General features: G+C 35.9%; 1 protein-coding gene across 1 annotated transcript in view; it reads right to left on the reverse strand.

The window, feature by feature from the left end:
* LOC150084627 (U4/U6.U5 tri-snRNP-associated protein 1) overlaps positions 1–16409 on the reverse strand; it is a 343250-nt gene that overhangs the window by 298795 nt on the left and 28046 nt on the right. The window lies entirely within an intron of this gene.

Here is a 16409-nt window from a genome sequence, read left to right on the forward strand (position 1 = left end):
GTTTGGTGGAGCATAACCAAGAAAACAAAAATGACAGTTGGAGTATGTTATAGACCAAACTATAAAGGCAAACAATATGAGTCAGTAAATCAGAATGTCTTATAATTGGGGATTTTAACTTTCCAGATATTGACTCGAACTTTTAGGCTTGTTACTAACACAGTAGCAGTCTTTCAGGATGTATTGGATGACTATTTTCTGCCATCATGGTAGAGGCAATGAAAAAAAGAAACACTACTCATCTGATTATTAGCAATGGCTCACTATGCATTAAGAACCTCCAAATAAAGGAACCACTAGGCAGCTGAGATCATAATATATATTCATGTGAGATATACTTAAAGATATACCTACTCTCAAGGATAAAGGGTAAGGGTTTTGCTTTCATAAAGGTAACGACAATGTCTTAGTTTTTAAAATTCTTTTCAGTGGGACAAACTGATGATGTTACCAATTGCAAATTCTAAATGGATAGCATTCAGGGAAGTAATCGTTAAAGTTACTAAATGTTTTAAAAACTAACTTCTGATATAGTACACTTAAACTTCTGATGGCTTGCATATACTTCAAGAGTTTTTGTTTGTTACCGCAACAGATCACATTAGCAAAATGTTCTGAAGGCAGAAACGTTTCAAATGAGTGGGTAGCTAATGCTAGGGAAGCAAGCTTAAATAACTTCAAAGGGTGTATCAGGGTAGTTAACTATACAAGAACACTAAATCTTAATCGTTTATGTCAGTAATGTTTGTTTTGTTTGGTTTTTAGGAGCATTAGCAACTAAGGCCATATTGCTCCGGGATATGCAGTGGTCATTCCCCGACCTTTCCGCATCCTCCATATTTGGTGGTGACGGGCTCGAACCCCGGTCTAATCAAGAAGCGTGTGCTACGCACTGCTGCTCCTTCCCACCTGGCTACGGAGGTGCCGTCAGTAATGTCATTAATAAAATGAGTGAATTCGAACTGCTGGTTAGGACAAGTAACATTGATATAATAAGGCTTACGGAAACTTAGTGCATCAGGAGATAGGAGATGATGGGTTTCAGTACATTATGTATAATGTATTTAGGAAGGATAGGGAAGATAGAAGAGGTGGTGGGGTCACGCTTCTTATCAAAAGCAGTCTGAATGTGACGAAAGCTTTCCAGGATTCAGATGTTTCGCATACTATTATAGAATCAGTATGGTGTGATATAGTTGGAAACAAAGGTATAATGAGAGTGGGAGTAATCTAGTCCAGGTGACTGTGAAGATTATGATGAGAGCCTATATGTGCAAATGGAAACATGGGGGACAAAATTTTTAAATCAACTTGATGATTGTTATTTTGTATCAACATGTCAGGGAAAGCACTAGGGAAAAGAATATTCTAGACCTATAAAAGAAATATATGTTGAAAATTTGGGAAGAATTAGATAAACTGTTGGAAGAGGTGGATGGGTGAAAGAGGAAGTGTTGGCTTCTTTTTTTTTTTGGCTGATGACAAATGATGTAAAAAAGCAAGCATAAGCTTGCTTTTTTACATCATTTGTCACTACTACTACTACTACTACTAATAATAATAATAATAATATTGGATTATCGATTTTATGATTTCTAAATTAAAATTTTACCATACAACTCCTTTTTATTCAACAGGTAAGTCGTATCTCCCCTCTTCTATTGTATAAAAATATCGCTGGTGTACTTCTGAAATGACAAACCAATTTTATTATTCACTCTTCAATGCAGAAGTTTAACTCCTGCATGCTTGTCTGTATGGAGGTAGTTTGTGTTGCATCTCTCTCTCTCTCCTCGAGCTAAAATCAGCTACTCTCCTCCCTCCAATAAAATGCATCATCAAACGTCCAATAACATCAAATCCAAAAATCTCAGACAAAATATGATAGAACAGGTTCAGACAACAAACAGCCTAAACATAAGATATCATGGTGCCTTTTAATTGTCCCACTGTGAAAATAGTACATACTCGTCAAGACCAACACATTAAAAAATATACATATACATGTATTCCGGAAAAGGTTGTGAGCATTTTGGAATAATGTAAGCACCTAACAGATTTTCTATGTTTGCCCACCTGTACACATATAACAGAATGCTCCAGCCGAATGAATATTTAGTTTTGGTGAACAGTAGCCAGGTGAGCACAACTTTTTTTGTATACCATTTAAAAATTACACTGCTTTTTGGAAAAAAAAGTTTCACTTATAGTGAAACATTTTTTTCCAAGCCAAATGTTTATTTTTATACCAAATGGTTCTATTATGTTGTAAATGCAGAGATATTATTAATGTGGAATCATTAACCAGACTGTCACTGGCATTTATATACTGTATCTAAAAGTAAATGATCAGAAAAGTATTCAATTAAGAAAAATATTAAAAATCTAATCCAACATGAAAATTCCACACAGACACTCATATTCATATTGAATTTTTTTTTTTTTTTATCAGTTTAGGAATATTTTGAATAAGTGCTTGATGTTAATTTTAATTCTTCTATTTATTGCCACAAAGAATTTGGGAAAAATTCCAGAATGGACAACATCACAATAAAGCACAAACACAAAATTTAAGCAAACAGTCAGTTACTTTGAATAAAATAACAATAAAAAATTTGCAAGATTACAAATGAACTAAAAGCATAAAAGAACAGGATTCACTCTAAAATCATATCAATTAAAAGACAGAAACAAAAGATAGCAAAATTAAATTATTACTTAAAAATTTAATTTATTAATTTCATTTTTATTTATTTAATTTAATAATTTACTACTTAATGCAGCATCTTCCAAACTTTTTTATACCTTCATCAACATCATTCATAAATACACAAAACAACAGTGGGCCCAACACTGAACCCCATGAGGGGGGGGGACTCCAATAATCATATTAGTTCACGAAGAGTGCATTAATTGATTATCACTATCTTCTTCCACTCAACCACCCTTTTATCCATTGTAGCAACTTACCCTTAATACCATGCTACTACAATTTGTACAGTAGTCTTCCATGTACAACAGTGTCAAAAGCTTCCTTGAAATCCAAGTATATATCAAAATTATTTTTTGCATCCAATTCCTTTGTAACCACATCACAGTATCCAATCAAATTTGTCAGACAAGAATTTCCCTTAACAAACCCATGCTGTGTCTGAATTATTACTAGTCTTGTCTAGATGATCCTGCAATGCATCTTTAACCAATGACTTCATTACTTTCCCCTGAACAGAAGTTAAACTAAGTGGTCTGTAATTACTCGTCACCCATAGATCCCCCTTTGTGAATTGGGGATACATTTGCACATCTCCAGTCCTTGGGACTGCCCCCAAGTCCAAGGATGCTCTCTTAATTATGGCTAAGGGTTTACTTACTTCCTTTGCCACCTCCTTTAATACAGCTGGATAGATCCCATCCAACCCAGGTGCCCTTCTTATGTTTAACTTCAACAATTTCTCCTCCACTTTGCTCTGCTATCACAAAATCAATAAAGCACCCTGTTACAGTTTGATAAACTTCTGGCATTTTCTTCCTTAATAACTCCTCATGTGTGAATGTAGATGCAAAATACTCATTCAGATTATCAGCTATCTGAGCAGGATCATCAACAGTCGAACCATCGATATCAAGTGGACCAATCTGATTCATCCCCTTACTTCTAGAGTTTATAAAAGTAAAGAAGTCCTTGCTGTTTTTCTTAGCATCCTTTGCCAAAGATTTCTTGTAATCTGCCTTTGCTTGCCTAACCTCCTTTGTGACGTGATTACAGACTAGCTTATATCTGCCATAAGCTTCTATATCACCTGATAATTTATATGCATCCCATCCATTTTCTTCTCTGCCAGAAGTTTCATTAGTTCATTTGACATCCATTTAGGCCTAAACCTTGAACAACATTTAATCGGTATGAAAAGCCAAGTAGCTTCCACAATTAGTTCCTTGAACTTCCCACTTAGAATTTGCTGTTGTTGGCATCATCAGTTGGTCCCACTGTACAGAATTTAAAAAACTGTCTGAGACCACTGTAGTCACCTTTATGGAAGCAAAAATCCTTCCCTTCATTTACCAAGTCAAGTTTTTTAGGAAAGAAGTTTAAAAGTGAATGCAAGAAATGAAGTTTCAGCGACATAAAACATCCCATTTCTTTATGCGCAAGAGCAGTTTCTGAGCTTCAGAAATAGCCTGTAAACGTTTTCGTAACTACAGGTCTCCCACCTGTAGTTACAAAAGCTGCCCAAGGGGACATCTGGTGAGTATGGGCTTTTGGCACACCCAGGGTCCTGAGCTGCATATCATCATTCTTCTTTTTCTTGGTGACTCCCTTTTCCTTTTGTTTCTCTCTCTCTCTCTCTCTCTTAAGGTAACTCGGGAATTTTTATTTGGCTAGTGCAGCATAAGCCTCAGGCTTCCTTGCACTATATAGCTAATAATAATAAAACATTTACAAGCAGGTTTGCCCTACTCATCACTGCTTGTAGTTCACCTACTGATTTGAAGGCCTGTCATGGTTTTAGTTCTAACACACTGAGGCATTTTTAAAAGCTTTCATCCTACAAAAGTTCTTTTATTTGAATCCCACAAAGATTCCCACTTTCACTTCTCCAGTGATGGCATATGGCATCATCAGAGTCACACAATTGTTGGGTTTCAAAATAGTTCAGATCCATCATGTTTCATCACTTGTCCATGCCTTTGCATGCACAAGTGAAGAATTATGCAATTACAGAGCAGCTCCGTGAACACAGTTTAGTTTTTAATTTTAAATATTTTAATAATATAACTTAAATATGATTGCCTTTACTTTATGACTATAATAGTATGACACTGTTCAAGAAATAAAATCAATTAATTTCTGTGTGATACTTTTTTTATTTTTTATATCTTTGGTTTATATTATTCTTATTGTGAACACTATTTTGTAATGCACATAAGTGAACTTCTAGCTGAATGAATACTTCCATGAAAAGAAATATGGTCAGATGTGACTGAAGCAAGCTGTCATGAAATCTTGAATCAAAAGCATTTGCTGTCCTCTCTGATTCGATATTTAGACAAGCCAGGAGAGTTGGAAAGTGCAATCTTCTAAAATGTAATATATCTTATAATGGAGGATTTTAACTTTCCAAATATTGACTGTAACTTGTGGATTGGTCAATCACACACCAGAAAGACTTGTGGATTTACTGGACTGTTTTCTACAGCAGTGTTAGAGAAGCAGCGACTCCATGTGCTAAGAACCTTCAGGTAAAAGATCCTCTGGAGCAGTGATCACAGAGTGCTGATGTGAGAACCCAATAGTGGTATGATTTGGCATGGCTGTTAAAAAAAAAAAAAAATGGGAGGAAGACAAAACTTGTGGTTTTTCTTCTGCTCAACATCTTGGGATGTTATACATAAGGTAACTGCACAGTCATTGTGAAATAACTTTTCTGAATGATGATCAACTAAAGAAATAAAAAAAGGATCTTTGTGGGAAAAAAAAAAAAAACTTCACAAATATACTCCAGCCTAAAGTTCACCCAAAAAAGGAACTAATTTGTATAAACTAGTTTCTTCCGAGCTCTGATGATACATTTTTCAAAAACCGCTTTCATTATGAATAATTTTTGTTAGCATGAAACAATTAATGCTAAAAAAAATTTAGCATTACAAAATTAATGCTAAATTTCAATTTAGCATTAATTTTTTATAAGTTTATAATACAGGTGCCTATAGATGATTTTCCTATAAATTTTGTTATTAGGTAAAAACATATTCAAGAAAGACCTTACAACACTTCAACAACATGAAGCAGAATTTTATTCCAACAATCACCTTCGAATAAGGTGTATAAGGACTTGAACAGGCTGAGCAAGCTCAATGTTGATGGGATTCTTCCTCTTGCTCAGATTAAGAAACTGAGGGGGCATAGATTCAAACTGAGAAAAGACAGTTGCAGAATACATGGTTGGATTTGCCTTCAGCCAGCAGGTAGTTGATTGCTGGAACAGATTTCCATCGCTTGTTGTGGAAGTTGATAGCTTAAATAAATTTAAGCCTGAGCTGGATAAGCATTTGGTGGTTGTTGTTTGGTTTTTAGGAGCATCAGCAACTAAGGCCATATTGCTCCGGGATATGTGGTGGTCATTCCCTGATCTTTCCGTATTTGGTGGTGACTGGCTCGAATCCCGGTCTAATCAAGAAGCGTGTGCTATGCACTGCTGCTCCTTCCCACCTGGCTACGGAGGTGCCCATAAGCATTTGGAGTGAATAGATTAGTGAAATGGGAGGGGTTTTTTATGGCTGATGCTGCATAAGCTTGCTTTCTTGCATCGTATGCCTCTGCTAATGGAGGCAAATTCACACATCCACAGATTCACTATGGCATTCCAGGTAGATCCACAGTCACCAATTTAACATTTAACATCGATAACCAACACTATTCTCAGTGCACTAGAAGCTAAAGCAGAGCTTTCTGTCACCTACATCGACCTGGAAGCTGCCTTCAACTCCATCAGTATCCCCTCACTTGTTCACCTCCTAGAAAACTACTTCTACATAAAAGGTGACATGTTGTGGTTTATCACAGCCCTGCTCTCTGACAGAACCACTCTTCTTAAAGCGGATCAACACACAATCTGGAGAAAGATCACTGCTGGAGTTCCCCAAGGCAGAGTTCTCTCCGGAGCATTATTCACTGCCATTATTGTTCCGTTTGTGCAACAGAGAGAAGACATACTCTGCTATACCGATGATATTAAAATATATACTCAGATTAACCCCGGCAAACATCTCTCAAACATCAATACAAAGATCTGTGAAAAGTTACACGACTTAGGATCCTATCTCCATCAATTTGGCCTCCTCATTAACCCTGCCAAATCAGCCCAAATTGTCTTTTCTCTGAAGCGCCAACCCACTGAAATCCAAGCTTCTCTAGACGGCATTCCCTTCCCAGTGGTCAAGATGCATACAGACTTGGGAGTCGTCTTCAACTATAAACTGAGCTTCAGCCCCCACATTGACAAGCTCATAGCAAAATTCTGTCAAATGCGCTGGACCACAAAACAACAACTGCTCCACGTTAGGAATCTGGATGTGACTCGTCAATACGTATATACCTCAGTATACTCTGTTGTATTATATGACTCGGAAATTTGGGAGTCCGCGGCCCCTACCAACATCAAGCGTGTGTACTCAGCCGAATACCGGCTCCTTCGTTGGATCATGCAAAAACATCGTCGTCCACCCCAGCAAAGGAGAACCGCGATGGCGACGTCACTTCATTTTGCCTGACTTCCAGATCTTGTATTTGAAAAACGCCTTGTTCTCACTGTCAAGATGACAACCGGAATGGTCTCGGAGCTAAGCATCTGGGAATTGTGTGGCTGGAGGATCCCTCTACCCGGATTGAGGTCAGTTCCCACGCTCACAGCTCACTATAACAGACTAGCACTCAGTGACCGCTTTCTCCCCAGGGAGATGCTCCCCACAATCCTTTCAATTGATGGCGACCTCTGTAGGTTTGTGAAGGATCGGAGGTACTGAAGACAGATCCTTAAGAGCCTGACCTTGGCCAGGCAAAGTGCACATTGATAAGTGCAGCATAATAATGCTCAATATATTGTAAATAACGTTAAAAGCACGATGTCTTTATGAATGTGTTGCAAATAAAGTGAAGAATATCTTTATGAATATAACATAATGTAAATATGAATATCTTTATTATTTCATTGTAAATACTGTCAAAAGCATATATCCTGTAAATAATCTGACACTGATTCTATTTTATTGTTGGCTCTGGGGGATGAGCCCAAACTTCGATGTGGGCCCTGTCTCCCCAAGGCTATTATTGTCCACTAGCCAATGTAAAACCCCTGGCATTGCTGCTGTGAAGGGTCTATTGTATATACCACGTTTGTATACAGTAAAGATTATATATATATATATATACACTTCTACAGCCATAATGTTTTGATTTAAATTTATGTCTCCTTGGCATGTCATCTGAAGAACTTGAAACTACTACATACAGTAAGCTGCAGTGTAGAAGTTAAATATTTTTCATGCATTTTTTGGTTATAATATGAGCACCATTATCATAACCAAAGATCCAAAATATTGAAGTTTTTTTGATTTCATATTATAATCAAAATTACATAATTACAAGATTGGGCAAAGGTTAGGCCTGGAGTTTGTCAGATTTGGGTAGTTCAACAGTATTATTATCATTATTGAGCTTGTATATCACAAAATGTTACTCAGATAGTAGTGCAGGCAATGATGTATAGTACTGCAATTTTAATTTAATTTTTTAACTAAACTTATGCCCTGGTCTAGCACAGCAAACCATATGGATCAGAGCAGCAAGTAGGCCTTAGCCTAGTTCTGGGGGGGGGGGGATTGCAAAAAGCAGGCTCCTATGCTTCAAGGAATCAATGTTATCATGTTTGAATGAACTCTGTATTCATCCAGAGTTCACTAGGCATAATGCCAGAGAAGATGCTTTTAATTATGATGATACCTATAACATCTACAAATTGATCTGTAATAGTGCCACAGAAAAGGTTAGGCTGGCAAAGGTATATTATGAGAAATCGCTGGCAAAGGGTGCAAAGAAGGGGGATAAGAATTCTTCATACATGTAAATGCAAAGAAGAGAAGGACAAACCAGATCAGACCCTTATGTAATGGACATGGGATAGTATTAGATACCCAGCTGAAGTTCAGATGAAATCAACAGTTACTTTGCATCGATATTTAAAGAAAACCCCTTTACAATGACGAGAAATTATGGACATGAAGTTGAAAAAAAAAATGTAATTAATGATGTTTAAATTTCACATGTTTATTTAATGAAAATAACTTCAGCCTACAGGCCAGTAAGGCTCCTGAGGTTGATGGCATATACCCTATAACCTTAAGGGAGGCGGCAAGTGAGAGCACTAAATCATTGAGGCTAATTATGAGAGCATCACTGGACTCGGAAGTGATTCTGTTGGATTGGAAAAGTGCCCATGTATTCTCCAATACATAAGGGCAATTTTAAGAGTGAAGTGGAAAATTACTGGCTGGTTAGTCTAACTTCAGTAGTATGGAAAATTATGGAAACTATGATGAAGGGTGGAATTCAGGATCATTTAGATAGAAATGGAATTCTGAAGGATACTCAGCATGGTTTTGTAAAGGGAAAATCATGTTTACTAATCTGGTTAGCTTTTTTGACAGGGTCACCCAAGCACTGGACTTAAGGAATAATTTCGACATTATTTGGATTTCAGCAAAACTTTGACTCAGTCCCACATGAGTGGTTACTTTATAAGCTGGAACAGGTTGGAATCACAGGGAAAATCCTTAGATGGATAGCTGGATGGCTTCAGGGCAGGAGGCAGAGGGTTATGATAAATGACTATTCCTCAGACTGAGTTGAAGTAAGAAGTGGGGCTCCCCAAGGATCAGTATTAGGACCACTGTTATTTCCGATTTTCATAAATGACACTGATGAAGGGATAGAGGGCATGATGTCTAAATTTGCAGACGATGTTAAGATTGGTAGAGTAGTTAATGATCACTGGCAAGCAGAGCTTCTTCAGCGTGACCTAGATAGACTTCAGGAATGGTCAGAAAAATGGCAGCTATGCTTTAATCCAGCAAAGTGTAAGCTATTACACCTTGGGAGCAGTAACCCCAAAATAACTTATACACTTGACAGAATTGAACTAAATCCAGTAGTGGAGGAAAGGGACTTGGATATTAAGATGTGGCCAGACATGAAGTTCTCCGAGCACTGTAGACAGGTTGCAAGGAAGGCCAATGGTGTCCTATCAATGATTTATCAAACAATTGCGAGTGGAGATAAGGACGTCATAATCCCATTATATAAGGCTATTGTTAGACCACATCTGGAATACTGTGTTCAAGTATGGAGACCGCACTTAAGGAAAGACATCATGCTTCTTGAAAGGGTAACAAAGATGGGTAACTTGCCTGATGAGATTGGCAAAAGGATATCCATATGAGGAAAGACTGAATATGTAGGTTGACTAGCTTGGAAACTAGGCACCTTAGAGGAGATTTGATTGAGGTGTTTAAGGCTCTGAGGGGTATAAGTAAAATGAATGAGGACGAAATTTTCACCATTATAAATGATTCTAGAACAAGGGGCCACAATTTCAAACTATGGGAGGGGGATGTTTAGACTGGATTGCAGGAAGTTTTATTTTAGCCAACGAGTTATAACTTACTGGAATAAGTTACCTACATGGGTGGTACAGGCTGACAGTTTGGGGAAATTCCACCAATGGGAGGAGGGAAATGCATAGGTTGTCTATTTCCTTTTCTCTTATTGTTTTTTATTATTATTATTATTTTATTTTATTTATTGTTTGTTATTTTATTTTATTATTATTATTTTTTTTTTTTTTTAGGCTGGTGCAGCATAAGCCATAGGCTTCCTAGCACCATGTGGCCATTGCTAATACTAATAAGGAAAAGTAAGGAAATTATGCAAAAACTGATGTTTGGACAGATAAATTTGAGTTCTTAAAGAAAATGGCTAAAACTTTCATGAAAAGTACCTATGCTGTGCCAAAAAATTTCATGAAAAGGCCCTAGAAGCAATGAAACTGGGGGACTCAAGCATTGGCTGCCTAACTCAATAAAATGCATCTGAATGAGCCCAAGGCACTAGTCTGATGGGAGGCAATTATTCTGAATTATTCTATTACGAGAGAAGCAGGAAATATTTCATGCAGAAAGGCCTTTCACGCATGGTACCATGGATCGTAATTGACTGGTGGTTCTTATGTAGCTTTTCACACAGCATGGGCATGATGAAATTGCCATCGTGGCACCATGATACAGCCATGGTGCCCCACTGCATTCATCCGGTGCCATGACCATATGTGGTAGCAGCGGACCGTTCATGTTTATACACGTTTTCATACGATTACTTGCCGTACCTAAACACATTTCTAATCAGTTTCAGTCTTGACTTCTAATAGGGGTGTGTCGTATCTCTTTTTATACTGTTTAAAATGGAAAATACTGAAATAGATATAGAAAAATTGATATGCTTTTGAATGAGTTCAATAGCATTCACCCAACTACAGGATCCGGCTAACAGTCTTTAACTGAGTTACCCCAAAACATAACAGAAGTCAATAGCATAAATCAATGAGAATATACAGTAAACCCCCGCTATTTGCGGGGGTTACGTTCCTGAGAAATGTCGCGAATACAGAAAACGCGAATACTGAGTTATGGCTCCCATAGTAATAAAGGGGTTCCGTTCCAAAATATGAAATATATAAGAAAAACTAGTCTAAAATTTTGTCTATGTATGTATTATATGTACCTTCATAATATGACTATGTACATAGACAGTACATTGGTAAATGCAAGCATATGGCATCAAAATGAAAATAAGAAACAATTTCTAATAAATATTACATTTAATATTAAATTTCAAACCAGCGCCTTTGCTAGCAAAAAAACTTATCCCGTCAGTGCTATCACCAGTTTCGCTAAAGTGTTGATAAAGGAGTTTTGCCTTTTCACGAATGATGAGCGAACTTAACGGAATTTTATTTTGAGTTCGGTCTTCTATCCACAGATTTAAAGCTTTTCCCATTTTTTCTAATTTAACATCACGAGTTACAGAGCAAATTTTTGAAGCAATTAGCGCGTTTTCATGGACACTACGGTGGATTTTTTCTTCCGATTTTTTGATTGATCATACCGTTGACTCATTGATTTTATAATGTTTTGCTACTGAGGAGACACTTTCACCATTAGAAATTTTGTCTAATAACTCAATTTTATTCGCTGATGTCATCACCTTCTTTGATATTTTCACATTTCTCTTGTTATTCGTAGCCATATTTTTGTACGGGTTAGAAAGAACTTGTCCACAATAAAGTCACTTTCTTCCGTTAACACACTCGAAAAAGTCTGTTTTAAACTGCAAAACGGTAGATTTATCACTTTTGTAAGCATATCAATTTATAAGCATATAAATTAAAAGCAAACGACGAAACCTTCCATGACAAGCGCATAACACATACTGAACAAGGATTAGCAAGAAATATCCATGCTCGCAATTTTGTCACCCCTCTCCCCCCACCCACTGGGCGCTGTTTTGACGGGAAAGATAATTTTAGCCATGCCCATGTTTTTTCATGGCGAAAAATATTCATGGCGCTTTAAAATTCACATTTTTTTAGGTTTCATTTTATATTAAATCAGCGATCGCGAATACAGATACCACGAATAGCAGGGGTTTACTGTATAGCTCCAACATCCCCAAGCTCACAAACTTCTGAAGGGTCTCATCATTCACTTCAAAATATTGATTTTACTACAACTGTTGAACATTTAATGACTGTTAATTTTTTTCAATATATCCTTTTAGTTTCAATTATGACTTTTTTATTACTTTCCTTTTCAACTGCTACATTTTCTATTCAAAAAAATATAAGTAATAATAATATTATGTGAAAAACGGCAGCTTATCTGATGGCAATTGCCAGTCTTTGCACTGGAGATATTGCATCTCTCATTTTCGTATTTTCATGAAGTAAACTGTCATGTAAATGGCAGTTTACTTCATGAAAATATTAATGTAGGTTAATATTTTCATAAATTCTATGACATTAACATAATAACTACAAAGCAAATGCCTTCTATGATCCATTTTTTTCTTTTGATTCAAGTTCACTCATCGAACCATGGCTATGCATGGCACACGCCGTTGGTCTCCCTGTAGTAAACCGTGAGCTTCACAGTAGTTTTGCTGTGAGTAGCCACAGCGAAGAACCGTGACATGTGAAAGAGGCCTAAGGATAGGAAGAACAGAAGCAGGGTATGTCTGCCAAAGGCCAAACATAGTGATATCACTAAACAATTATCATGTTTTATGGGCACAAAGGTGATATCATTATATATACTGGTACTAATGATATTAAGCATAAGCAACTTGAGACTTTACTTAACAGAAAAGAAAAGATGTCGAGAAAAGCCACCAGTTGGTTTATTCTAAAAAGTGCTTGGAACAGGAGGTTCAAAATTCATACAGCATATCAATCAAGTTGTCTCTGGAGAGACTGGGCAAGGCCTGATATCCAATTTTTCTCAGCAGGGCTTGTACTTGTTAACAGAAGGTGCTATTTTTATTAATGATGGTTGTTGTTTATTTGTTTTTTTGGAGCATTAGCAACTAAGACCATATAGCTCCGGGATATGCGGTGGTCATTCCATGACCTTTCCGCATCCTCCGTATTTGGTGGTGACGGGCTCGAACCCCGGTCTAATCAAGAAGCGTGTGCTACGCACTGCTGCTCCTTCCCACCTGGCTATGGAGGCGTCGATTAATGATGGTCATAATTGAAATAATAGTTATGGGCTTTCAATAATCTAACAGAAATTTAAAATCCAGCAGATGCAGGCTGTGGGGAGGAGGGTGAGTTACTAGTGAAGTTAATTACTACTTTAGTTTACTATGAGATTGACCAAGTGGTCTAAGACACAGCAAGATTTCAGCTTTAGTTTTGATAATTCAAATGCTCCACTGCCATTTCTGTTTTTTTTTTTCTATTAACTTTTATTGTTTTTGATTTCACAATTTCACTGATTTCATAACTGATTATGAAAATCTAACGATTTTCATAATCAATTATGCTCATCAGTGGGTTCACTTTGATAGCATCAGCAAATATATTAGTGTCATACAGAAGTGACACTAGTACATTTGCTATTTTGTGAGAATACACAGAATAATAATTTAATGGCAGCCATAAGTCAAGGTAGAATTAATTCTTGCACTGCTTTTAACAGGATATGCAATAGCCTGTAAAATGGGGGGGATGGAATTATAAGGTTTGCTTAGAGGATCCCTCATTACAAGCAAATATACGGGCTGTGTTAGTTACTAAAAGCATCATTTGTTGATGCTCATACATTTGGCAGCTAAAACAGCTAGAATAATTAAACTCTGGCAGATTAACTATTCTTAGATGATGATCATATACATTTGGTGTATGATTACCAAAAATCCATTATTCACTCAAATAAATATATTGGTTCGTATGCAATTTTTAACCAACATTCTTACAATGCCTATATTTTAAAACATGTCCATGGTCTAAAAAACATTTAGAAAATATCCATAATGAACTGCATGTATACACATTATTCCTGTTTTGGATCCTCAACACTAATGAGAACCCTTGTTTTACAACTCTGTTGTAAAGTTATGGTAACCACTTCTTTTTCTTCGTGTTAAGGATGCCATCAGGATTGGCTTCTTATGAAAGGGAACAACTATATATAATGCCTATCAAGCAGAAGTGAAAAAAAAAAAAGGTATAAAATGTCATTCTCAATAAATAGCCTACTCATGAAGAATGACACTTTATTGAGAATGAGGAAAAATAACAATCTGAGTCCTCTTCTACCATACATTTCACAACTTACACTGCAGTCTCCACTTGGCTCTAAGCTTGAACTGTTATCCCGTACTAATATGCACCTGATTTAACTTTTCTGTTCCCAAAGATGAATGAACACCTGTATGTAAAACATCTCTCAAAAGATGAGGCAGTTATAGGAGTGGTATCACGTGCAGGCATATCAGTTTTTTTCAGGACAATGAAAAACTGGAGCACAGATGGGAAAAGTGCAGTCACTTTTCTGCATTTATTTATTTATTATACTTTTTTTTTTTATCATTATAAGACCATTATATTATTAATTATATCCAATTTTTTGCAAATAACTTGGAGTGCAAAAACAATTGTAAGTATCATTTCATATTTAGAATGTTACTTTTATGAAAAAAATCATGGTAGTGGTCCGCAGGATTCAAAATTTTGAGTTTAGTGGTCCGTGAGATCCGAAAGGTTGGCGGCCGCGGCTCTAGATCACATATTCTTGCCAATAAGCTGTAAACTTTTCAGCCAACCCTTGTAACTGTTAGAAAATGTTTTAGCTTTTAATGGTTCACATAATAAGAAACTATGAAGTCACTTCAATTTCTTTGAGAAAAAACTCTGTTAATTTTATTGCAGCTGTTAACTCCCAAAGTTTTGATCACACTACCATTATAATTACTGAAATGATACTGAATTATGCTATGAACACAAACAAAAATACTATTTTCTTAACTGCAGTTTATTGTTATTTTAAAAATAATATCATCACAAAATCTTTCTTTAATTTATATTTAACAAGGAAAGAAAATTCTGTGAAAAATATATCTTTTAATTTTGGTCAGAAATTTGACCATGCAATGATTTGGAGGTTACAGATCTTTCTTCTTTAATAAACTATTGACATTATTATTGATATTTCACTTTAACAAAGCTTGTGGTATTACTAAATAGGGAAAGGAATTAATTATATATATATCCATAAATGTCTACAATATATGTTTGTAATTTTGCAATCAGACTCTTGAACTAACAGGGAAAAAAATCAAAAATTAATTCCAAATGTGTAATAGCACTTGCTGCACAACAGACATCCCACACGACTATCATCACTGTCAAGGAAATCACATTAAAACAAAGAAGAAAATTTCAAAACATAATAGTTGTAATTTACATTAGCAGACTAAAAGCACAGAAAATTTAGGCATATAAACTTATTCATAGCAGTCAATGGGTTACACAATGAGTACACGCATTTTAAAAAAAAATTCTTTCACAAAATTCAAACAAAATATTCCACTTTGTTCAGAATTATTCACCAATTACACACTTTAATAGACAATTATTTATTTTGTTTATTTTTATCATTTTTATTATTTATAATATGAGAAATTATAAATGAGGGATCATTGAACATTATAAACACCTTGAGATGTATGTCCAAAGGTTTATGGAATAAAAACAAATCCAAATTTTCAATAACATCTAACCCACGATTTACACAGTAGTTTGGTTCTGCAAAAGTAACGTGTAAATCAAGACTAACATTTATATAGAAAATGAGGGAATATGTTCCGTAACACTCAATTAAATAATTTACGTATTTTTAAAAATAAATTTAACGCTTAATTTTTATGTATAGATACACAACAAAAATTTAAGGATAGAAATGGGGTACAGTAAAAAATAGGATGAAGGTGCGAAACCTGCAAAATGTAGGAAAACAACAGTTTATTCCGTATCTTCTTTGCTTGTTAATATAGAAACAATCTTCTTCCTTCTCAGTTGAAACTCTGCCGCTGCTGCCTACTGCTGTTAACTTCCTCTACTCAGAATTTTTTTCGAATTCCTTTCCAGAGAGATTATTGGAATCTGCTAAATAAAATCTGTTATCAATGTCCATTTTTTTATTTTACTGTGTCTGTGCTTAACATGTTCCATGCTGCAGAAATTTCATGCCCACGCTGCCAACAAGCCAAACTTGCTTTAAACGTTTGTAATGTACTG

This window comes from Mastigoproctus giganteus, chromosome 6 (assembly GCF_048544385.1).
Source record: "Mastigoproctus giganteus isolate SK-2022 chromosome 6, ASM4854438v1, whole genome shotgun sequence".
Lineage (NCBI taxonomy): Eukaryota > Metazoa > Arthropoda > Arachnida > Uropygi > Thelyphonidae > Mastigoproctus > Mastigoproctus giganteus.